The 26,472-nt window shown below is 49.4% G+C and overlaps 1 pseudogene across 1 annotated transcript; it reads right to left on the bottom strand.

Moving 5' to 3' along the window:
• Positions 1-5,514: 5,514 nt before the first annotated feature.
• On the bottom strand, positions 5,515-8,057 carry LOC149356752 (uncharacterized; annotated as a pseudogene). The gene is made up of 3 exons (XR_016289835.1): positions 7,812-8,057; positions 7,012-7,173; positions 5,515-6,176 (listed from the first exon to the last, which is right to left on the bottom strand). The product of XR_016289835.1 is annotated as an uncharacterized LOC149356752 (transcript).
• Between the last annotated feature and the right edge of the window lie 18,415 nt (positions 8,058-26,472).

Here is a 26,472-nt window from a genome sequence, read left to right as displayed (position 1 = left end):
AGTTATTTTCAAATATTATTGCTGTGCCTTTTACCGCTGCCGTTCAACTTTTCAAAACGAGTGACTCTCCTGATGGATGTTGTTTTGATTGTGGGTTACCTAATGCTTCTGAAAGTGACTGCATGACTTGGAAAGAATGTTTGTACTTATACCATTTGGGAAAGTGCACCGGTGTGTCGGAAAAGACATAGAAATCAAAAGGTAAAGAAGCGAGAGCAAACATTGGCGTTGTCCTTAATGCAGGGGTACTAAGCAAAAGACAGTAGTCGACCACCGTAAAGTTGCTGCAATTGCAGAACTTCAAGTGGTAGTGAAAAATTTTTAGGACACCGTCACACCTCTGGAGACAAGTGTGTAAATTTTATCAGAGGAATATTATGCTGTACTAGCAGGTCTAGGTAAAAAAAGAAAGATAAGACAGGCGTAAAAAAACTAATAAACCAGGATCAGTACGATAGAAATTATGAAACAATCAGTTCTATAAAAGCAGATCTCAGTGAGCTTTAATGGCATAACAGAAATTAAACTTAGAATTCCATGAAACCACAAAAACGGACCCTGAAGTCTTTCTTGGGAAAGTCAGGGCAATTGAGGCACCACTTGAACTTCTAGAGACGTTACTGCAATAAAACGGATAGTTGAGCTAGTTGGTACATGCTGCAGGGAAAAAACAGCGCTAAGACGAAGGACAAAGAAGAGGACAGCGCCGGTCCTGTTGTCCTCTTTTCTTTGTCCTTCGTCTTGGCGCTGTTTTTTCCCAGCAACGTTACTGCAATGTCGCCTCCCTTCAAAGGAATAACTGTATGGTTCAGTAGGCAATCTGACAGATCTGCCTGGCTGCAAAGCCGCAGGAAATCAGACAATTTTAGCTGTGCGTCCGCTACAGCTTAGCGTACGCAAGGAGCTTGCGGTGACGCTAGTGCGCATGCGCAGAACGCAAGCGCCTACCCTGCATTTTGCGTACGTACGCCAGCCAGCGGACATAGCGTTGCGATGTCTGCGTGGCTAAGGCCGACGTACGATCGTTTTTCGGCGGATTCCGCCAGCGAGCGGACCGCTCATTCTCAGCCTCCGCCCGGGCGTGGAGCGTCAAGGCGTTGTACGATCACTTTGCTGCTTACGGACGAGATGGATGGTTCGAACGTTCCGACTGGCGCGCCCGGCATTGCCGTCTGTCCAATAGCATGCTCCGGCTGGTGGCAAAGTAGCCGGCGCGGAAACGTGGTCTTTTCTGCTCCTCGGTGACCGGCACCTAGGCTGAGCTTCGGCATCGCCATGGCATGGGTTTTGAAGTTCTTGCTCTTGTCGGCGGCTCTCGTCAGCTGCCAGATGAGTAGCTCGGCTGTAGAGGTTTTGACTGCTTACATGGCCAACACAAACAGGGTGAACTGGCCATTAGTCGCACAGTTCGTCGATGCCAACGCAACCCTCCAGCAGCAGCGCAAGCGTAGGCGCAAGCCTATACGACATCTTCTAAGAGACCGGCGTCAACTGGGCGAGTACTTCACGTCAGTCCGGGACATGACGGATGGAGATGGAACAGACTTCTTCCAGTACTTCCGGATGTCTGTGGAAAGGTAGTCTACAAGTTCATAGCTTCCTTGCCTGCTTCGCACGTGTGGTCGCGTTGTTGCCGCATGGACGCTTTTGACGGGTTCAGATGCTGACACTACCGGAACAAGTGAACAAGTGACCTTACGTGAGGTGCAACATATGCCTTCCATTTCTTCACGTTGCATATGCTTCAGCCAGGACGCCTTATCGTCAGACACCTTAACTGAGACGTGATCTACTCTTTTGTTACGGAATATTGATCTGCCTCCTTTCCAAAAGAGTATTTCAAAGTGTACTATTTCCTATTCAGTGTACTGTTTCCTTTTTGATGCACTAAACACTGGGAAAGCTTATTATAAGTGTGCTGTGCCCAGCTCCTGTTCCGGGCACTCTTGGAGGTTCATGTCAACCGAGTATTCTGTACGGAACTGAACCGATACCGAAGCTGACATTAAAATCTTTTCAAATTCTTCCACCAGTGCAAGCCAACGACAAAGTTGGTTTCACTGCGTTTATATTGTACTTGGTGGCATAAGGCAAACACATCATGAAGCTACTTTTTAGCGCCTGCAGGTATTGCGGCAAGTCTGCCAGGATGTGTCTTGGCTTGAATGCACAGAGGCATTTCTAGTATGAGTGCCCCTCGCACTTATCTTACCTGTGTGCAGAAGCAGGTACTACCTAGAGACAAGAGTATTGAACCTTGTGCTTCGAATAACTGCCAAACCTTGCAGGGTCCTCATCCACGACCGCTAAGCCCTTGTGCTCACTGGTTTGCACAACAGCGGACCACTTCTGTGATGTGAGGTAGAAGTGAAGCGGGCAGCAGTGAGTTGCAAGAAGGAGTCTGGAGAATACAAGAATAATGCTGCTGAAGGTCTATTTTGTGCTCATCTGACCTGTTTCAGACTGAACTGAAGGGTGGAGCCATGCGTGTACTTGCATTTATTGCATACATCCTTCAACATAGACTGTCCTTGTTTATTCACTCAGTGACATCTGGGCTTAAGTGCGTGTTTAATATAGGTTCCGTGTTTTTCATTGATCCTCCCCACTAGACTTTCTGTACTTGCAGGTACCTCGCACATGGTTCCACGGTGAGGATTGTAGCTAAGTCTTATAGGATCTCAGACAGCAAGGCTAGCCGTATAGTGAGGCAAACCTGCCTTGCCTCGCGGCAAGTTCTCGAGCCCTGGTATCTTCCGGACCCAACCGCTACTGAGTGGAGACATATAGGTGCCGAGTTTGAAAGCCTGTGGAACTTCCTAAACTGTATTGGAGCAATTTAGGACAAACACATTGATATAGAGGCTCCTGCTGACTCTGGAAGTCTGTTCCATAACTACGAGGGCATTTTTAGCACAGTCTTAATTGCTGTGTGTGATGCCAAATATCGGTTCACTTTAGTAGTTATTGGAAAGTCTGGTTCTCGTAGAGACAATGGCTTATTCAATGACTCTTACTTCGAGAAGAAGTTAAAAGCAGGCCGCCTGTCCATACAAGAGCGAAAACTGCTCCCAGGCACTTCTGCAACAATTCTCTATGTCCTGGTTGGAGATTAGGCCTTCCCACTATCTGAAAACCTCATGCGGCCTTTATGAGGAGCAAATCCAAATTCAGAAAGAAGGATATTTAACTACAGGCTTTGTCGAGCTAGGCGAATTGCAGAGAACGCATTGGATATATTGGCTAACCGGTGGAGGATCCTTCAAGATATCAGGGCATCTACAATATCGTTGGAGGCTATAGTATATGCCGTTGTAGTTTTGCACAGCTACCTAAGACACTGGACGACGAAGAGGGCACCATTTTTCAGTACTGCTCTCCAGCTGTTGTTGACAGGGTGGCGGAGGATGGGCAAGTAATTCATGGCCATTGAAGAGGTGATGCACATACAAGTACCTCCTTTTCAGATCTCTGGCAGTGCAGCAGCAAACTACACAGTTCGGCCGAAAACAGCGCGAGAACAGTTCATGTGGTACTTTCTCAGTAATCATGGGCGTGTACATGGCAGGCCAAAGTACTCGAATCTGGGTTTCTACGTCATAAGTAGAAGGGTACATTTGCTTGCAACATGAACTCTGTGTCGCCTTTGCCACGTTCCTGCTTGCGCCTGGTTCAACGGGCCCTTTCAGAGGCACTCGGATGGCGCAGTTTCAGACCGTTCGGCCACATTTGGTGCCCTGGCCTGGCTGGTGCAGAGCTCGCACCGCATTGTAAATAACCATCTGCATATGTTCTGTCCGCTGAATTTAGGTATTCAAGCAATATCTGGCTTACAGTGGGAACACAGCGCTAGGCCGCTACATGTGTTGAGCACTTGTAGGCTGGATTCCCATATCTTGAATCCGTAATGGTGTTGTCGTTCTGCTGCCGCTACCAGTTCTCGGCCTGAGCCTGGTTCAACGGGCCCTTTCAGAGCCGCTCCGACGGTCCACGCACAGACCAACCGGCCACATTTGGTGCCCTGGCCTGGCTGCAGAGCTCGAATCGCATGTACAGGCGCAGCCATAAGTAAACAGAGCACGCTATTGCGTTCGAAGTGCAATCACGCTTTCTCCATGGGTGATGAAGAAGCGTTGTTTGTCTACAAGAAAGCCCACCAACCTCCGCCACCAGCATGCGCGTACCACTGCTAGAAATTTCAGTTAGGTGACGCGTGAAAAATATTCGAAGACAGTTGCGTGCTCTGTTTACTTTTGTCCGCGCCTGCACATGTGCATATCAGTCTGTTGTGTGAAAGTTGCCTGTAGGTTTTCATCTTTTGCGGGTGCCATGCCTGATGACATCACTTCATTTGTTTCATTCCTTTGTCTCTTTGTGCCTGTGTGCGTCTGTTTGTGCATCTGCTTCTTTGCAGGCTTGTGGCAAAGGTTGCTGTGAAGTTATGTGGAGGTGTTGCAGCCCACAGTGCGGTCTTGTGCATATCCTTTTCCGAGATTGTTGCCAATGTGTATGGAACTTCATTTGTTCTCAGGACAGTGTCGCCTGATTATGTGTTTGAGTGCTTCACGTTTCCACCTTCGTATCCTCTCAACGGCTGGGAAACCAGACCATGCAATGGCACTATCAGCAGAGCCTGGCTGCTAGAGAGAGAGCGCGGTCCCCAGGTGGCGGATAGGGGGCCTGCTGTAGTGCAGTGCAGTGATAAGCACAGCCTACAGTAGTGGTTCTTGCAACTCGCGGACCAACAGGCAGTTGCAGGTTCGCTTAGGAGCACCGCGGGCCTCCGTCTTGTGGATTCCTTTCTCAAAAACTGATTAAACATGCAGTTTGAAACAACTATTGCTCATGCTGCAGATTGCCCATTCCTTATGCATGCAGCCTCGGGCCGTGGTGTGCTTTACTGACATCCGTGTAGTGTCATATGTGCATATAAGCTCTGGAACCCTTTGCATAGCGAAGGTTCCTTATAATGGGTATGCATGCACAGCAAAAACCAATTCAAGAAAACCTCATAAATGCAGGACAACAATTTGAACACTCCTCTGAGTGTATACTTAACAGAACGTGTGTTCCAAGACGCTGTGTTGTGGACTTGGGATTTCGGTCTGGGCCTGAGCAGCACATGAACCTTTCAGTCATTTAGTTCTGACAAAACTGCTCGAGGTGATACTTGACAGTTGCATTCTAGGTGTAGATAAAAGCACTGTAATGATCCTAGCCCTGTGTGTCATGCAGTTTTTGTACAGTGCTGTGCTGTTCGTGGAATGTACGGTAATTCCAGAAAGACGAATGCTACAGTGATCCTCTTGGCCTGTTTTTGATGAGAAGGTATTGCTGGGTGTCAAAATATTAGGTTTCATAATTGAGTAATGTGTCAAAGCTAGGAATGATAGAGAAAGAAAATAATTGGCTGCGGAAACAAAATTTATTCTGCAATGGTACTCCATTGCGGGGCTATCTTGCACGTTCTGACCTGTAGAATGATAAAGGACAACATTAGTGCAAGTAGTGCAACGCAGGCTTCAGTCAAATGCTATTTCCTAGTGAAAGATCGCCACTGCGTTGAAAACATGATGCATAATGAGGCTTCATCAGCTCATGCCACGTCAATTGAACCAATGCCTTGTACAGTGTTATAACCATAGTGTGCATAAGCTTGCTCGAGGGATAAAGGAAGTATGAAATGTGCTGAAAATAGAAATTAGGTTTTTATAGAAAACCAGAGCAGGGAAAACAAAAGGACAACAGAGAAAGAACTGCACTGATTTGGTTTTCTGTGATGAACCAACTAACCTGAACTGCCACTCTTCATCAGTAGTTTTTTGTCCTCCACAGCAGTGAAATTTCTCTGTTCCCGATTTCTCTCTACACAGAAAAAAAAGACCTTTTATGACAAACACTGCAGCTTCAGTGCCTCTGTCATACCTTCATGCCATGAACTCGCGACACTGGCCGTTGGAATGGCCCTTCGTCCTGCAGTCGTCGCACTGCAATATCTTCCACACCTGCCGGTGGTGACGACGTGGCAGCGTGAAATCGAACTGGTGCCTGAATTTCATTGTCAGGGCTAATGACACCGCTTTTGCCAGGGCCCTCACCCCGCAGCCGCGGAAGACATGGTAGCCATCTGCTGCGTACAGGGCACGTTTTGCATGTCTCGCTGCAACAAACCGCCCCTGCAAATGCACGAATGGTATAGACACTACAGCAACATCTCACATAATGCGAAACATTGGAAATGCGCAAAAAAGCAAGGTATATTTCATGATGAAAATATGTGGGCGCAGAGTAAATGAGGCACAAAAAATGAAGACAGGACACGCGCCATATAAAGTATGTTTCGATCACAATCACTTCAGCATTCCAGGTTAGAGGGCGATATGCATGCAGTGTCTTTCCGGTACATTTACCAGTTCATGACCGCGCCAAGGTGGTATTTCAAGTTATATACAACTTTTTTTTTTTCACATTGTATACTTTAGCTTGCCTTGATGAAACAGAAAGTCCACGGATTCGTACTAGTCATTTATGGTGTAACATAACGTAGTACAAGCTTAAATCAGAGAGAGAGAGAGAGAAACAGAAGGACGGAAAGGCAGGGAGGTTAACCTGGCGTTGCCCAGCAGGCAACCCTACACGTGGGGAGGGGACCAAAGAGGGAAAAAAAGGAAAAAGAGCTCTAACGAAATAAGTTTTTCTAGTGTCCGTCGACCACTATGAAAAGGGAACAGAGGGCGCACACTTAAAGCTCGAAGTTTATAGACGGGAACACAACCCCAAGTCCTTTAAGAACCGCAGGAGCGCTTTCACCGCTTTCCTTTGTGAGGTAGGCTTTGTCCAAGGCCCCAGAATCTTCGATTCTGTTACAGGACGAGAGTGCAAGCGACAGCGAGTAGCAGCCAGGAAAGCACGCTCTCGCTCAAAACAAGGGCAGTCACAGAGTAAGCGCCCGATAGTTTCATCGCAATCGCACTGCTCACACGCAAGACTCTCTGCCTGCGGAATTTTTACCTGCACGCCGACCAGCACCACATCCTCTGAGGCTGCGAGGCTTCTGATGATTATTGTGTCGAGCCTCCTCCTTTTCCTCTGCACCTCTGTCTCCGACAGCCGTGGTGGTAGCCTAAAGAGGAATATCTTCCTGGCCACACAGGCTGCCTGCTGCACCAGCTTCTGCATGGAAGAAACGAGCAGCATTTATTCACGTGGTATAGGAAACAGCAATGTGAGGGGAAAGTGACAAAGTATGCGACTGTCGCGGAAATGAGAGCAATATATCCATCAAACTTCTGTGTTTGTACTGCACAATTAAACAAGAAGTGTGCAAGCTTACATGTAATTCTGGCACATTTTGTACGGACCATGCAGACATGTGCACATTGAGGAAATCTGACGTGCAGCAAAAAAAAATCGCCAGAGATCATTCATGCGGCAGACTATGCGTTAAGTAATCAAAGTAACGTACACCCTCCCCACTGCTCTATTCTGATTGGCGAACGCGGTGTCTCTTTCGCCATCAGTCACCCACCCTTTCTTTCTCTTCCTTCTCTCCTCCCCTGAAAGTTGAAGGGGCAATTTTTCTGCGTCTTTGCCGCCTGCAAACCGAGGCTTCACACGTCAGTGCCGAATAGTTCTTTTGGTAGTGGCTTTTATAATACCAACCCATGGAAAAAAGTAAGGAAAACGAGCTATAATCGTGACATCTATCCCGCAGTTTGTTATGCGCGAAGCACGTGCTCCCTGCCGCGAAAACCACATTTCGCACGCGTATCCCCCCCTCACAACAGCCGCAGCTCCTCATGATTACATACCTTTATGTCATCGGCTATGTTCTCCGGCGACCGTTGAGTGCAGAGGTCGTTGCCGCCGACTTAAATTCCGCCGAAGTCTAGCGGCCTCAAAGGCATCCTCCTGATTATGTTCAGGATGATCCGTGCGTTGGCGCCGCCGAAACTGAATGTGTGAAACTGAATGTTAGACGGCACGTACAGTCTTGTATGGTTCACAAATTTAAGTTGGCTGTCGCCAATGATCCCGGTGTGCAACGCGGAAGCCATGGCGACGTGGGGCACTTGACCCTGCCGCGAAGGCAAAACCCCCGCGCGCACATGCGTAAACACCACGTGACAACCGTCACTAGCAACGCGCTTAAAAACTGGGGCATGTAAGCGATCGTACGACGCAATTTCTCATCGGAGCCTACGCCCGATCAGACGGCGCCAGTCGTGTCCTCGACTCAAGTGGAGCTCACGTGAATCTAGCTCGGTGCGCCGGTCGGTCCAGAGTGCATACCGCATCGCCTGCCTCGAGTGGCGCTCACGTGAATGTGGCTCGGTGCGTTGGTCGGTCCGGAATGCATACCGCATCACTTGCCTATCCTCTTCCATTCTTCCCGGCGCCGTCAGGACGCCGTTTGTGTTTGTGATGTTTTGTTTTCGCGAGTGCGGCGCATCGACTCATCAGCGTCGGCGGCAAGAAGCGCAGCGAGAGTGTGTGGTGCGCAAGCGATCTGAGCGGACGTGCGTGTAAGACAGTGCGAACCCTTTTGAAGTGTGCGAACTTGAATTGTAACCACAATATATCCGTTTTTATTCCCCAAAAATTGTGTGTGCGTGGGTATTCTTACCCGCTCCCCGTTTCTTTTTTCGGTCATCTCTAACAGGCATGTGCAGCGTGCATACAATTCACAATAAAATAAAATACTGTTACAATGTCGTGCATCTGTCTAAAGCTCGTACTTGGCTATTTTTGTGGCTTTCGTATTTTCTTCACGACGCGTTTACCTCCAGTTGTGGTTTCGAATTCCGCAAGGAAACTGGCATATGAATTTGGAAAATCCGGGACGCTGCTGATTATGATCGCAGATATAGAGTTTATGGTTCGCAGCCACGGTTATGTGGCTATAACTGCACTGTCAACTCGCCAGCAGCAAGAATGCCCCTCGAACGGGACAAAAGCCACCCAGCGAAATTTGTCAGATTCTACCGCTGTTCTCACCGCTCGCTGTACGAGGGGATCCCGGGCAGAGAGAAACCTCGCTAGCAGGAGTAGCCTCTGTGGTGGTGGTCAAAGATTACAACATTTTCAGCACATGCAACATCAAGGACGAACCCGATGTAGAACATGTTGGGCTAGCTGGCGCATGGTTTTGGTAATAGAAAGCTCAACTCAAAACAAACACGAGAGAAGTGAACACGACGACGCGCTGTGAACCCGATGTAGAGCGATGCTTCTGCCATGCAATGCACTCTCCACAACATTTGCAAACATTACACCTGTAAAGAGGAAGATCATCAGCAGTCAGAGCAGCAGAACCGAGGCGAGGCGCGAGACGAGAAGACGACGATCGGCAGCTGAAGCAGCAGAGCCGACGCGCGGCGCGAGACGAGAGCGTGAACTGTTCCGGGTCCGGACCTGTCCTTGCTCGCTCTAACCGGCCTTCACAACTGTCAATAAAGGCCGTTACATCTTGGTGGAGGCTGCGGGATTCCGTCCTGGAGCTACGCAACCGGACCATCGCTACCCCCATGCCTGCCAACGCCCACCAGCCAGCCGGCTCTTCGCCGGCACCCGTTGCTTGCCATGGTGCGCTCCGCCAGCGCGACCCGGCCGTCTTCAGCGGCACGGACGACAACGACGTGGAGGACTGGCTGTCACCTTACGACAGGGTGAGCGCTCATAATCGATGGGACGACAGTATGAAGCTTACCAACGTAATCTTCTACCTGACCGGCGTTGCCCACCTTTGGTTCCAAAACCACGAATCGGACTTCACCACTTGAACCGAATTCAAAACCAGCTTCTCTGACATCTTCGGCCGTCCGGCGGTACGCAAACTTCGCGCCGAGCAGCGTCTTCGCGTTCGTGCACAGCAGAGCGGTGAATCATACACTAGTTACATCGAAGACGTCGTCAATCTCTGCAAGCGTGTCAATGCGTCCATGGCAGAGGCCGATAAAGTTAAACACGTCCTTAAAGGAATCGAAGACGACGCTTTCAATATGCTTGTGGGCAAGAACGTCACATCTGTTACCGATATATTCGACCACTGCCAAAGCTACGATGAGCTTCGCCGACAGCGCGTTTTCACTCGGCAGCCGTCTCCACAGACAGACACAGTTACTAGCCTCAGAATGACGACAGAAGACAGCTCGCTACTGCTCCAGATCAAGCAGTTTGTCCGTGAGGAGGTTGCGCGGCAGCTGTCGCTTCTTCCTGCTGTTCCGAGTCCTTCTAACCTAACTCCGACACTTCAGCACGTCATTCGGGAGCAAGTGTCCGAAGCCCTGCCATCGGTTTCCTCTTCGCCTCCCGTCGCTGCGCCACTTACCTACGCCGAAGCCGTCAGGCGTCAGTGAAGTTCGCGGTGCCGTGTTCTGTTTGCTGCATCCGGTCGCTTTATGGGAATGCCCATTAAGTCCCTTTTCTTGGGCCCTCCGCACAGAAACGGGTCAGTGAACGCAGCGGGAGAACGGAGGCGCCGAATGGCGGGGGATTACAGGAGACGTCAAACTCCCCTCATGGACTCAGTCGTTAGGCGGCATCCTGTGTGCACGTGTGTACGGCGAGGCTGACCCGCGCCACAGTGCGTGGCTCTTTGTACCATGTCTGCAGCGGCATGCTTTGACATATTGTCACGCTAGCTGCAGGCATGAGGAGCGACGACGAGAAACAGATGAGTTGAAATGGCGTTCCTCGAACTTGGCGGCAACCGGACGTTGGGAAAGCGAGTGTTCGCGAAGCTCGCAGCGGGAAAGCATAATTATCCGAAATCGTGATGGTGGAAAGTGTGCATATGTGTACAGTGTCGCGATGAGTTACCTTCTTTCCCCAATCATTCATTGGTTGTGTTATTCTTTCCCCAATTGCTGATTGGTGGTATTTTCCTTTCCCCAATAAGTTATTGGGTGGATGTTTGTGTAGTACTTGATTGGTTATTCTCCCACCGAGGGCGGGGACATGGGATTTAAAACCCGCTGCTTCGGCAGGACCGAGGGCTGGTTTCGTCCCGTAGAACTACGAGCCAGTCAAGTGTAAATATGTTCTCTCCTTGCTTGTATCTTCCTTTGTGCTTTTAATTGTTATAAAAGTTTAACTTCTCCAGAAGTGTCCTCGTGCAATGTGATTGAGCAAAACGAATCTGCAAGACGTCAAGAATCCTACAACAATCATCATTAACCCAATTTCCCTCTACGAGATCAAGTGGGAATCCAACTGGCGCAGTCGACAGGATTTGCTACGTCTTCCTGCTCGAGGTATCTGACGGAGGGGCGGAGGATCAAGTCGGTGGACAAGCTGCAGAGCGGTACGTCCTAAAGGAGGAACGTCAGCGTCATAGAGCGACGTTGAAAGCTTCATGAGACTGCTGGTCATTGTCAACGGGACGTAGGAGGCTCAAGTCGGCGAGGAGCTGAAGGAGCCAGGCGACCAACGTGTCGTGGAGGTGCCTAGTCCGTGAGCTGCGGAAGGAACCAGGCGTCCCCGTTGAGGTTCAAGAGAAGAACCAGGCGACCAGCGAGTCAAACGAGGCAGGAGGTTCAAGTCAGCGAGCTGCTGTGAGAGCCGGGGCTCAACTCAACTCATCCGCATCAAGGAGCCCGCTGTCGTCACTCAGGGCGACGAGAGTACCGTGGCAGAGGAAAGCAACCTGCGAGGTAGGATACCTTTCTGCTTCCTCCGAATTCACCATGTCGGTGTAGTGTTTTCGTGCTATAAATGATAGCACGGAAAAGGGAGATGGCTGCCGTACGGTATAATTGGGAGGGCAAGATGCGATGTTTGGAGATTGAGGAGGCAGAAAAGCTGCTTGAAATTGAGAATTTGAAACTCATAATTGAGCGAGAAAAGATAAAGCTCGCACAGATGCAGTTGAAAGTAGGACAGGGAACGGAAGCTGGTAGCGAGATGTTATTCGCTTCAGTTCAATGTTTTCACTGCATGGAATTTGGGCATCTAATGATTGACTGTCCGAAATCGAAGCGAGAACAGCATGTTCCCGTATTGAGAATGACCTGTGTGCCAGTGGCTATAGGTGTGAAAGCTGCAGCGGTTAGGCAGCAGGGCCCAACCGTGTGTGCCGTGCCAGGAGAGATGGCTGAGGGCATAGGGGCGTTAGTCGCGCCTTTGAAGCGCTGCTTGTCAGAGCAAGCTGAGACAGAGGAGACCCAGGAGGCACACGAGTGGTTTGTTTGTGAACAGGAGTTCAGCATTGAGCCAGAACAGGTTGGCGCAAACTCTGGGGCAGCTGTAACGAAAGGCGAAGGTAAGCTGGCTGTCAAAGATGAATTGGTAAGCCAGCCGGAGCGGACACTTTGCGCAGTGACAGCAGACGCTATAGCTGAAGGTGTAGGGAAGTTGGAAACACCTGAGACACACTTGCTGCGAGAGCAGCCAGACAGGGAGCAGCTATATGTAGCAAATGAGAGAGCATGTTTTGAAGACGATTTCAAAACTGCGCATGAGTCTGTTCAAGACAAACCTGAGGCTCCAGTGGAGCTTGAGGCAGATCCGGAAGCTGCCATTGTTATTGCAGATGATCATAGGCTAACCAGGAAAGATGAGCCTGCATTTGATGCCGAGGAAGGAAGGGATGCGCGTTTGATCACTGCAATGGCTTTCGAAGCTGATAAGGAACTGCAGGATTGGGATAATGCATCTGTCCCTGTGGGTATCAGCGTGGAGGAGAGACAGTGTGTTTCATTGCCAGAAGTGCGCAAGCAAGCTGGTGAAGGCAATTGTGAAAAAAGAAAACTGGAAGGCACGATTTTCTTTGAAGCGTACATCGGTGGGCAGCTGTACGAAGAGCTAGCGCTACTTGAATGTCGATGCAAAACTGCATGTGAAGTAGCCGATGAGAGGCCTGAACGAACTGTAAAATTGAAAGAAGTGGAGAATGTAGACGCGAGGCCAGCAGCAATCTTCGTAGCCCGCGGGGAGCCAGTCCGCTCTACTAATCTGATAGCGGCGGCAGCCTTTGGAACCGGCGTTGTCCCGGATAATCCGGAATTTTTGTCCAAACTTTTGTCAAAACAAAGCTCTAGAGAAACGTTTGTTGTTTCGTGATGTAGGCGGCTAGAAGTAATTTCTGCCAGTTTGGGGCACCGATCTGACATGGTGAATTCTGGAATGTGCAGATTGGTTTCCGGCCTTGTGTGTGCGGGTTGAAATATCCGCTGTGTGCGCGCATGTGTGCGTGCTGGTGTACTGACCGGACAGCCGGCGCATGTGTGCGTGTTGGTGGACTGACCGGACAGCCGACGTACGTGTGTGTGCGTGCGTATGTACTTTTGTTGTTGGACACCGTGGCTGAACTTTAATGTCCCACTGACAACAAGTGTCTGTGTGACATTCTTGGTTGGGAGGAGTGAAGTTCGCGGTGCCGTGTTTTGTTTGCTGCATCCGGTCGCTTTATGGGAATGCCCATTAAGTCCCTTTTCTTGGGCCCTCCGCACAGAAACGGGTCAGTGAACCCAGCGGGAGAACGGAGGCGCCGAATGGCGGGGGATTACAGGAGACGTCAAACTCCCCTCATGGACTCAGTCGTTAGGCGGCATCCTGTGTGCACGTGTGTACGGCGAGGCTGACCCGCGCCACAGTGCGTGGCTCTTTGTACCATGTCTGCAGCGGCATGCTTTGACATATTGTCACGCTAGCTGCAGGCATGAGGAGCGACGACGAGAAACAGATGAGTTGAAATGGCGTTCCTCGAACTTGGCGGCAACCGGACGTTGGGAAAGCGAGTGTTCGCGAAGCTCGCAGCGGGAAAGCATAATTATCCGAAATCGTGATGGTGGAAAGTGTGCATATGTGTACAGTGTCGCGATGAGTTACCTTCTTTCCCCAATCATTCATTGGTTGTGTTATTCTTTCCCCAATTGCTGATTGGTGGTATTTTCCTTTCCCCAATAAGTTATTGGGTGGATGTTTGTGTAGTACTTGATTGGTTATTCTCCCACCGAGGGCGGGGACATGGGATTTAAAACCCGCTGCTTCGGCAGGACCGAGGGCTGGTTTCGTCCCGTAGAACTACGAGCCAGTCAAGTGTAAATATGTTCTCTCCTTGCTTGTATCTTCCTTTGTGCTTTTAATTGTTATAAAAGTTTAACTTCTCCAGAAGTGTCCTCGTGCAATGTGATTGAGCAAAACGAATCTGCAAGACGTCAAGAATCCTACAACAATCATCATTAACCCAATTTCCCTCTACGAGATCAAGTGGGAATCCAACTGCGTCCCCGGCCAGAAACGTTCGTTTCGTACCAGCATCCACCGCAGTCGACACCATTTCGTCCTGCCCGGCCACCACCGCAACGTTTCCGTCCATGGCGGACACCGGACAACTTACCCATTTGTTATGCCTGCGGCATTCCTGGTCACGTGATGCGTCACTGCCGCCGCCAAGTGTTGTCACCTGCTGCCGATCCCGACCCTCGAGGTTACGCCTACGCCCCTCCCCAGCCTTTTCACCGCACTATGCCTTCTGAGACCACTGCTTCCTCCGATCTCAGCTCGTCTATTCGCCGCCGTTCTCCATCTCCGCGTCGCCGCTCGGTTTCCCCGATGCGCCGTCGTCCCTCTTCCCCTTCGGAAAACTAGTGCCCGCAGTTCCGGAGGCAAGAACTGCGTGCTCGTCGCCAAGCTCAAGACCTCGACTTTCTCCGACAAATTTGATCGCGGTTTCTGTGGAGGGCACCGATGCTTTCGCGCTTGTTGACACCGGAGCTGCTGTATCTGTACTCAGTGAGAAATTGTGCCGCCAGTTACGAAAAGTGATGACTCCGCTATATGATTTTATGCTTCGCGCCGCTAATTCGCAACTTATCGCGCCTTTGGGGGCATGTACAGCCCGAGTTGCTATTCAGGATGTTCTGTATATTGTTGAATTCATCGTCTTCCCATCGCCGTCTCACGACGTCATCTTAGGCTGGGACTTTCTCTCCCGACATGACGCTGTCATCGACTGCACTCGTTCCGAAGTCGCCCTTCTTCCATTCGGCGACGACTCGGTGAACGCTTCCACTAACTTGTGCTCCAAGCTGACTGTGGCTGATGACGTCATGATCCCGCCGTGCTGTGCTGTGCTCGTCTCTGTTCATTGCGACTCTGCATCCAACGGCCCTGTCATCTTCATCCCGTCCGACTCCTTCGCTTCTCGCCACTGTCTACCCCTGCCATTCGCCGTGCTTGCCGTCTCAGCCGGCTGCAGCGCCTTGCCCCTGACGAATCCATTCCTGTGCCCCTCCACTCTTCTTCACGGTGAATGCTTGGGATATGTCCAGCCCTTCGCCTCCGTCGTCACCTGGGACCCTTCTGAGGACGACTCCTGCCGCCTGCAAGTGTCGTCACTTACTTCTTCCCCACCGACTCCTGATCCCGCTGCCGAGGCCGTCTTCGCGGGCTCAATCGACGCGAATCTTTCGCCATCAGAGAAGACCCAGCTTGCGACCATGCTAGATAAGTTTCGGTCATCGTTTGACTTCTCTCACCACCGTTTGGGCCGCACTTCAGCTGTTACCCATCGGATCGACACAGGCGCCCATTCGCCGTTGCGCCAACGCCCATATCGCGTCTCGGCCACCGAACGCCAGGTTATCGACACCCAGGTGAATGATATGCTGCAGCGTGGAGTCATACAACCATCACACAGTCCTTGGGCTTCCCCCGTCGTCCTTGTCACCAAGAAAGACGGCTCTATCCGCTTTTGCGTTGACTACCGGCGCCTCAACAAAATCACCCGAAAAGACGTCTATCCGCTGCCCCGCATTGACGACGCACTTGACTGCCTGCAGGGAGCTGAACTCTTTTCATCGTTAGATCTCCGTTCGGGGTATTGGCAAGTCCCGATGGCCGACGATGACCGCCCTAAGACAGCCTTTGTGACGCCTGACGGGCTGTATGAATTCAACGTCATGCCCTTCGGACTATGCAATGCCCCTGCCACTTTTGAGCGAATGATGGACACCATACTGCGCAGCCTGAAATGGAAAACCTGCTTTTGTTACTTGGACGACATCGTTGTTTTCTCCCCAGATTTCCAGACGCACCTCGTTCGCCTAGAGCACGTTTTGAGATGCCTCGCGGCAGCCGGGCTTCAACTCAATTTAAAGAAATGTCGCTTTGCTGCTCGCCAGTTGACGATTTTGGGCCACGTCGTGTCAAAACAGGGTGTTCTTCCTGACCCAGCAAAGCTTCGTGCTGTCTCTGAGTTCCCGAAGCCCTCTACGATGAAGGAACTTCGCAGTTTCATCGGCTTATGTTCTTACTTCCGACGCTTTATCCGAAATTTCGCTTCTATCATCGCACCTCTGACTGGCCTTCTTCGTGGCAGTAGCGACTTATCAAGCTGGAGTCCTGCCTGTGACGAAGCGTTCACCACGTTGCGCCGTCTACTTACTTTTCCACCCGTACTACGCCACTTTGACCCTGATTCTCCAACTGAAATCCACACAGATGCCAGTGGCGTTGGTATCGGTGCTGTTCTTGCTCAACGGAAACCGGGGTGTGCGGAGTATGTTGTTGCATACGCGAGCCGCACCCTGACGAAGTCAGAGTAAAACTACTCCGTCACAGAAAAAGAGTGCTTGGCAATCGTTTGGGCAATCGGAAAATTTCGACCTTACGTATACGGCCGGCCTTTCGCGGTCGTCACGGACCATCATTCCCTATGTTGGCTGTCCTCCCTCAAAGACCCAAATGGCCGCCTCGCCCGATAGGCCTTACGCCTTCAGGAGTACGATATTCGTGTGATCTATCGCTCTGGCAGGAAGCATAACAACGCCGACGCTTTGTCTCGTTCACCTCTAGCCAATGAATGTGCCTCTCCTCCCGCCATCGACTGCGCCCCCTTGTCATTGGACGATATGCCCAACGAGCAGTCCAAGGACGCGTGGATCACTTCTCTTGTACGTTATCTTTCAGACCGTTCTGTCGTGTCGGTACCGCGTGCAATCCGCCGTCAGGCTGCCCACTTCACTATTCATGGTGGGATTTTGTACCGCCGAAATTATCTCCCTGATGGCCGCAAATGGCTCCTAGTGATCCCTGGACATTTACGCTCAGAAATATGCGCAGCCTTTCATAGCGACCCGCAAGCTGGTCACAGCGGTGCTTTCAAGACCTACAACCGGCTTCGCCTCCGCTATTACTGGCGCGGCATGTACAACTACGTTCGAAAATTCGTCCGTTCCTGCCCCGATTGCCAGCGCCGCAAGCTCGGTCATCATCATTCGACCGGCCCTCTGCAGCCTTTGCCTTGCCCATCCAGGCCATTTGACCGAGTTGGCATTGACCTGTATGGACCCCTTCCGTACACTGCTGCTGGAAACCGCTGGGTTATCGTCGCTGTAGACCACTTGACACGGTACGCTGAAACAGCCGCCCTCCCAGCTGCTACAGCGCGGGATGTTGCCACCTTCCTCTTGCACCATTTCATACGTCGGCACGGAGCACCGCGTGAACTGTTGAGCGACCGTGGGCGGGTGTTTCTGTCAGACGTCGTTTCATCTCTCCTGCAGCAATGCAACATTACTCGCCGCACCACTACTGCCTATCATCCCCAGACGAACGGCTTGACTGAACGTTTCAATCGAACATTAGGTGACATGTTGTCAATGTACGTGGCGGCCGACCATACTGACTGGGACGTCGTCCTCCCCTTCGTCACGTATGCCTACAACACCGCTACGCAGAGCACTACTGGTTTCTCACCATTCTTCCTTCTGTACGGCCGTGAACCATCCTCGCCGCTCGACACTATTCTGCCTTATCATCCTGATTCGTCAGAAACCACAACCGTATCTGAAGCCTCCAGACACGCTGAAGAGTGCCGCCAGCTCACCCGGTCATTCACGTCCGACGACCAAGGGCGCCAGAAATACCGCTTGGACCACTCCCATGGCACCGACACTTTTCAGCCGCAATCCCTTGTTTGGCTCCGTGTGCCGTCTGCTGCACCAGGTCTCTCTAGCAAGTTGCTGCCGAACTACCAGGGACCCTACCGCGTCCTTGAGCGCACTTCTCCCGTCATTTACGTAGTTGAGCCCGTGACGCCATCACCCGATCTCCGACGACGTGGGCGCGAGACCGTCCACGTTTCGCGATTGAAGCCGCACTACGACCCCTGCGTCGTGTTGACCCCCTAAATCGCCAGGATGGCTCTTTTTCCCCCGGGGCCAAATGTAAAGAGGAAGATCATCAGCAGTCAGAGCAGCAGAACCGAGGCGAGGCGCGAGACGAGAAGACGACGATCGGCAGCTGAAGCAGCAGAGCCGACGCGCGGCGCGAGACGAGAGCGTGAACTGTTCCGGGTCCGGACCTGTCCTTGCTCGCTCTAACCGGCCTTCACAACTGTCAATAAAGGCCGTTACACACCGTGCAATGCATCCGCGGACACTGTGCTTGACTGCGGTTCATCGTTCGAACGGTAGACTACAAGAATAAGCAAAACACAACTTCTGTCTTTTTTTAACCAATTTCGAATGCTGAAGCTTTGAAAACCAGTAACCATGCGACGCTCGCATGCGTTTACGCCAAAAGAGCCAGCATTTTGAAAGCAAGTGCGAACGGGCGTGCCATGTGCAATTTTGGTATAACAAAATATCTCAGAAGCAAACCTATAGCAATCTCCCTTAAGCTGTTGAGCAGCAGCCAGACAACGGCGAAAAGGTCTGGTATGAACTGAATACGGCTGACATGTTTTGCTGTGTGCTGTTATTAATAACGTGGGCTATTTGTCACTCGCGTGTCATTATTTTAAAAGCGTTTCAGTATTTCGTTTTTACTGTCAGAAAACATGCAATAGTTGCCTGGGCCACATATGTCAACATGCTAGTTACCGACTGAAACCCTTCTCACGGGCTCTGTTCGAAAGGCACTGGCAGTTGGTGTTCGCACGCAAGCCTGATCAAATACTAATCCGAATTAGTTACGCCATAGAGTCTGTTTTTTGGCAACTCCTTCAGGCTAAGGTTTCAGGAAATACCTTCATATGCGAACCCAAAGTGCCAAATGAGTCTTATAACCGTGTCGTCACTTAGTCTACACGAAAGCATAATTACAATGCCTTGTTTACAAAGCCCTTCTCTCATTTGATACGTTATATAGCACTACGATGCCGACACCACTAAAAGCGTTTGGGATATCACTGAGGCGCTACATTGTTATTGGGTACAAGAAGTGGACGCACCACCCTAAAAAATGCACCACCCTAAAAAAAGGCCCGGAAACGCCCTTCACTGGGTTCGGCAGCACAGTGATGGCTCCAGCTTACCGACATTTCGTCCTCATGTTGCAGTTCTTCAGCGAGGTACCTTGGATTTATAGTTTAGAAGAACTTCTATTTGCGCTAGATGGATCATTGTACTCGAAAATGGAAAAACAGTAGCGCCGAAAAACACGCACACACAGCTCGAGAACGACGTAGGACAAGCGCTCACTTCATCTGACTTTAATCTCTGAAAAGCGAGCAAATATACAAAAGCGTAGGCATGCGCAGAAAGTAACCTCATGTGCAATCAACAGCACCGTTCAAGATATGAAATTTCAGTTTTAAAAAGGTTCACAGACGTATCGCTGACACAACTTTTTCCCTATGTGGTACGCCTCCAAAACCTCCCGTGCCTTACTATCACCGCTCCTGCCCAGAATCCTTATCCCATCAAGTCGTGGTTCACAGTTTTTGCAGAGCTCACAATTTTCCCCCGCTGTATGTTCTGCCGCTCGGTGACACACCTTGCACTCTGCGCAGTGTTTGGGTAGATGCGCACCTCCTACTTCTTTGAGCGAGCGCGTGTGCTCCGCTGCACGGTCATTGCACGGTCGCTGCACGGCCCACATAGGCCTTGCCGCAGATCAGCGGTATTTCATAAACCACCCCGGTGCAGCACTTCACAAAGTGCTTCCCATGTTTTTTACCGCAGCCATTCCTCTTCCAATCGCTCGCTACGCGCGCACAGATCTGTGCCAGCTTCCGTGGAGCCGAAAAGACGACAGGCACGCCATATCTGTTTGCCACCTTTTTTACGTTGTGGGTAACACTGTGCACATACGGAACAACTTCAGGTTTCGCGTCTTGCTTCCTTCGCTCTGAAGGCCGCTTAAACATGGTGCCCTTGACTTTTTGCAGCAGGGCTTCAGCAACACCTGTGATTACCGAGCTTGAAAACCCGGTCCCCACTAATCGATCCACTTGCGTATCAAAGCTCCCTTGCATTCCATGCGGACACGACTTCGCGAGTGCAGATTCGAGGCAAAGATTAGCAATAGCGCGTTTAACTGTCTTAGAATGAGCTGAAGCATACGGTAGCAGCTCCTTTCTAGCTCGAGGGGCATACTGCCAAGAAACATGTTCTTCTCCAAACGTAAGCTTCAGGTCTAAAAACTGTAAACATCCCTGCAAAGGCCTCTCATGCGTGAAAACCTATGATGAGCGCTTGTACTACGTCGTTCTCGAGCTGCGTGTGTGTGTTTTTCGGCGCTACTGTTTTTCCATTTTCGAGTACCTTGGATTCCGCCCTTGGTCTGCCTGGCCGGTGTTCCGCCTTGCCCTGCTGATTCCAGCCCGAAAGGCTACCTGTCATCTACCTTGCTGCCTCGGCCTCCCGGAAGGTGGCGCCCTTTCGAGCTACTACCGGCGGATTGCGGCGCACTGCGGGGCAACACGTCACGACCAACCCAGCCTGACCTACACTCATCCCCGTATCTGGAAACCCGATTGCCTACAACCTACAATGCGGGATCTACAACACGGGCAGTCAACGATACTCGGCGAGCCTAAATCAATTAACAAAAAGCTCTCTGACCACGACAAAACGTTCGAGTACTTGAGTGACAGGTAAGGAAAAATTGAGTCCGAGTTCATGTCACTTACATCCTTGAAGTCCGACCTGAGCGAAGTTCAGTCGGCAACAAATCAGTGATTGACTCAGGTATCTGCTCTGACTGCCCGCGTTGTGAATGCTGAAAACAGGGCTCGTCGCGACAACTTAGTGTTTTTCGGTTTGACGGACAGCCCAACGGAATCCTGGTCTGAATCCGAGAAGTTGATCATTGGCCACTGTCATCAGTTCCTTGATATCGATATTCAGCCACGAGATATTGCACGTGCCCATAGGCTGGGTGCTTACACACAACAAAAAAAAGGCCGATCATCGTTAAGTTTGAGCGCTTCAAAGACAAAGACCTTGTGCTTTCTTTGTGCAAAAATTTTAAAGGAACAGATTACAGCGTCAGTGAAGACTTCTCGCCTGAAACTCGTCTTGCGCGGAAAAAGGTTTTTCAGTTTGCGAAGGAACGTAACCTTAAAATCAAATTAAGAAATGACAAGCTTATCGCAAACAACAAAACATACGTTTATGATCATGCCGCACAAATAATTGTCGAAAAATCCAAACGCGAAGTGCAAATTCAACGCGAAATCACCAACGTCAATTATTCCCCGGTGCAATTCTTGTACACTAATATCCGCAGCGTTATACCGAAACGGGATGGAATTTGCAGCTTCATTTCTTCTTCTTCGAGTGACTTAATACAACTTACAGAGACATGGCTAAATTCATCAATAAGTGATCTGGCCGCCGCGGTGGCCTAGTGGTTATGGTGCTCGGCTGCTGACCCGAAAGACGCGGGTTCGATCCCAGCCGCGGCGGCTGAATTTCTTTGAAGGAGAAATTCTAGAGGCCCGTGTACTGTGCGATGTCAGTGCACGTTAAAGAACCCCAGGTGGTCGAAATTTCCGGAGCCCTCTACTACGGCGTCTCTCATAGCCTTAGTCGCTTTGGGACGTTAAACCCCATAAATCAAACCAAACCAATAATTGATCTCGGAATATTGCCTTCACTCCCTCACTTTGACATCTTTCGCAAAGATAGACTCGGCAATGCGCGCGGTGGCGGTGTTCTAATCGCCGCTAACCGATCACTGCGCTGCACGCTCGTTAATATCTCGATCACTTTAGAAATAACCTGTATATGTTGCAATGCTACCTTTCCGCGCTTCCTAATTGATGTTTGCTATCGACCGCCCACTAACGACGACTGTTTATCTTTATTTTACGAATCATTGCAAGCTATGACAACCATGTATCAGAATACTCCCGTCGCTCTTTTTGGCGACATCAATTATCCCTCGATAAACCGGACTAACCCCGCTTCCACTTTGTCGAAGTGCAACAGCGAATGTGAATTCATGAACACGTGCCTGACTTTCGGCCTATCACAGCTGGTCACAGAGCCTACTCGCACTATTATTTATTTTATTTTCACAATACTGCAGACCCTCATTTGGGTCCAGGCAGGGAGGGCAGAAAAACACATTCACACAACAGCAGTGTTGTAGGCGTTACCGAAAAAAAGTAACTAAATACGTTACTCGTTACACTAAAAAAAAGAACGCGTTACCGCCCTACGTTACCTACAAAAAAAGGTAACGCGTTACCGTTACCGTTACCGAAAAAAAGTATCGCACGTTACTTTGCCGTTACTCCATGGCCATAAATTTTAATCTAACTTAATCATAATAAATAATCCATGGCCATAATTTTAATAATTTTAATGGGTCTTTGCTGTAAGAACTCAAGATAAAAATTTTATAAAGCTCATATTTCACATAATTCCAACTTCACTAAGAAAACATAGCTGAACTCAACAAATTTACAGTAATTCTGGTGTACGTCTGCTTACGAAATTACGCGGAAATTGTTTAGCAATAAAGAAATGCTTAAATGGCATAGTTCCGGAAAATATATTTGCGCACATAACCATTTTTTTTCACTTGAACATGCATAATTATTGCAAAAATGTGAGTGTTTATGTCAAGGTGTTCTAGGTCAGCCTAGCTAGCTTAGGAGTTGTGTGTGTGAGTGGTTTGGGGGTGAAGACAAGTGTGTGAATGCGTGTTCGTGCTGTTTTTTTTTTAGTTGAGTGCGTCGTCAAGGGCAGGTTTTTTCTGGCATGCATGCGAGCCGCAACAAGGGTCGTCGAGAGCACCCGTAGGTTTTGTTTATTTCCAACATCATTTTCGGCGTTTTTTTTTCTGAAATAGAGGCGGAGGTGAACAATTGAAATAAAAAGTAGCTAGTAACGTGGCACCTCACGTTACCGAAAAATGTTAACGGAAGTACGTTACCCGTTACAGTTCCGAAATGGTAACGAGTACGTTACTGAGTTACCGAAAAAAGTAACGCTTTACCGGTAACGCCGTTACTTGTAACGCGTTACCGACAACACTGCACAACAGTGTAACACATATACAATCTAAAATTGCTCCCAAAGTGCGTTGTCAAAATCAACAGCTGATATCACCAACAGACCATTCCTTTAATATTTTGGACCTCATTTTGACAACCCATGCCGATATTTTTTCTTCGCTTATCTTTCTCCCGTCCCCGAGCGATAATGCTGTAATCTGTGGCTATTTCCACTGCAGTTCACTCAAAAGCAAAAAAAAAACAAGTAAAAATTGACTGTCTATGGTAAAGGTGATTATGCAGGTATGAATGCAAAGTTGGCGTCTATTTATGACACCTTCGCGCCCAGTTATCAAGAGCGTCCTGTTGATACTAACTGGCAACTTTTTATGTCTAATCGCAAAGTACATCCCCACTATGACAATAACAGAACGTGCGCAGTCACCATGGTTCAATTCAGTACTAAACCGTTTGAATAACAAGAAAAAAAGGTTCTTTCGCATTGGAAAGCATTCTAACAACGACACTGCACGGGATAAGTATTTTCGTGCCGCCAGTGAGTACAAAAATCTTTTATACCACCAAACACAACTTTTTCAACAACACTCTGCCTTCTATGCTGCGTAACGACCGAAAACAGCTCTGGAAAAGAATCAATCCTTCCGTTTCAACCAGTATTTCGTTGTTCCATAATGACGGCTGCAATGTTCCTGAACACGAAGTTGCTGATGTACTAAATGATGCATTTTGCGCTGTCTTCACCAACGAGACACTTGGGCACCTCCCTTCACCCCCGAATTATGCTCATCCTCAAATGTATCCTATAACCTTCGACCTATTCGGTATCTCTAATGTATTTGACAAACTAATAAATTCATCCGCCGTGGGAACTGATGGCATTAATGCCAAAGTGCTTAAAAATAATAAACAAGTCAGTAGTTTTGTTTTGTCACTCATACAGGGTCTGTTCTGAAAGTAGTAGGACTGGTTTTTTCCTGGGCGAACGGGAGGAAGAGAGCTGGTCTGCGCGAGCAGCATCGTTGAAGGGGGATATTGGGAATGCTGGGAAAAATCGGCAGTAGGCTCTCGGCCGCTGAAGAGAGGAGGTCGCTTGTACTGTGAACCCGTGTCGAAACGTCTCGTCACGCAGAATAGTCGAGCGTTTGCTCGATCAACGATACGCGATCAAATTTTGAGTAAATCTTAGTAAAACGGGCAAAGAGACTCACAATATGATTAAGGAGGCCTACGGTGACGCTTCCATGGGTAGATCAGGTGTTTTTTGAGCGGCACAAGCTGTTCCGAGAAGGTAAGGAAAGAGTGGAGGAAGACGACCGCTCCAGACGCCCTTCGACCAGCAAGACCAACGAAAATGTGTAGCGAGTGAAACATTTACTTAACAGTGATCGTAAAATGAGTATCAGAGAATTGCTGATGACTTCAGCATTCCTAAAACCCAAGTTTTTGAGATCGTTACAGAAAACTTATCCATGAGGAAAGCGTGCGCGAAGTTGGTGCCGGGAGTGTTGTCAGAGGAGCAAAAGGCCAACCGGTAGGATCTTCTTCATCATGTGAAAGAGGACCCCGATTTTTTGCCCAGCACAAGGCGGCAACGCTGCCTCAGCCCCCTTACACCCTCGACTTGGCCTCGCCAGACTTTTTTCTATTCCCGAGAATAAAATCGACACTCGAGGGGAAACATCACGGATCAGTAGAGGTGGTTCAACAGGCCGTGACGAGGGAGCTAAACAGCATTCCGGTCCAGGCGTTCCTGGAGGCGTACAAAAAATGTAAAACTCATAGGCAGCAGCGTGTAGGTTTGGAAGGGTGCTACCTTGAAAAATGGTAATCGTTTGTAGTATTCTCTTGAATAAATTTTGTTTAAAAAAATCAGTCCTACTACTTTCAGAACAGACCATGTATTTCAGCAATCGCTAACTAGTGGTACCATTCCTGCTGACTGGAGGATTGGAAAGGTCGTTCCTGTCCTCAAAAAAGGTAACCGTTCATGCGTCACCAATTACAGACCGATATGTATCACAAGTATTTGTTCAAAAATTATGGAGCATATTATTTATTCTCAGGTTGCATCTTTCCTTTCATCGGTCAACTTTTTCCACCCCAATCAGCATGGCTTCCGTCAAGGTCACTCTTGTGAATCACAGCTTGCTCTTTTCCTTCATGATATTCACGCCAACCTTGACCTTAATACACCCACTGACGCATTTTTTTTAAGATTTCGAGAAGCCTTCTGTAGTGGCTGCGCGCCTACTGATAGGAACACGCGCGCTACTGAGGCACGCCCCTTTGATAAGGGCTTATATACCGCGGCACCGAGCGCTTTCGCGGTACTTCTTCCTAGCTTGTCATTGACGTCGGCCCAGCTCTGCTGGCGCTCGCCAGTAACTTTGTTAGATGGAATAAAAAATTCCGTCAACGCACTTTGCTGCAACTTCGTGGTTCTTGCTTGCACGGAAGAACACCACACATTCCACAAAGTATCGCATCGAAACCTGCTACTCAAACTGTCATGCCTTAATTTAGACCCTTGTGTGCTGACCTGGATCAGCAGTTTTCTAACCAATCGTTTCCAGTTCGTTGTCGCCATCTCCCTTTCATCCGCTCTCTCCCATGTCCGGTCAGGTGTTCCTCAAGGTACTGTTTTAGGCCCCCCTTCTTTTCCTAATTTATATTAATGACCTGCCAAATAACATGTCATCTAACATACGGCTGTTTTCCGACGATTGTGTGATATACCGCTCCATAAATAACCTATCAGATGTTACCGTCCTACAGAACTACCTCCTTAAAGTGCAAGAGTCGTGCGACGCCTGGCTCATGAAACTAAATGTCAATAAAAACGTTTTAGTCTCTTTTCACTGCAGGCGTAACTACTGACCTCCCAACTACCTCCTTTACGGTTGTGGCATAGCTTAAGCCAACAATATTAAGTACCTAGGTGTCCATATCTCAAGTGGCCTATCCTGGCACAGCCATATTACTAATATAGCTAACTCAGCCATTCACGTCCTTGGCTAATTACGACGTAACATTTCCTTAGCATCCCCTTCCTTCAAACTAATTGCCTATATATCGCTTGTCCGACCTAAACTAGAGTACGCAAGTTCTATATTCAATCCTCACCAAACGAAACTGTCGAATTTACTGGAATCTATTCAAAATCGTGACCCACAATTCATTCTTTCAGCGTACTCTTATCGCGCTAGTGTAACTCAACTAAAATCCGAACTTGAACTTCGTACCCTAGCATCCCGTCGTCAACTAGTTCGCCT

Source organism: Amblyomma mixtum, chromosome 3, assembly GCF_055824585.1.
Source record: "Amblyomma mixtum isolate Tamu chromosome 3, ASM5582458v1, whole genome shotgun sequence".
NCBI lineage: Eukaryota > Metazoa > Arthropoda > Arachnida > Ixodida > Ixodidae > Amblyomma > Amblyomma mixtum.
Note: the sequence above shows the minus strand (reverse complement) of the source record. Positions and strands in the feature narration are given on the sequence as shown.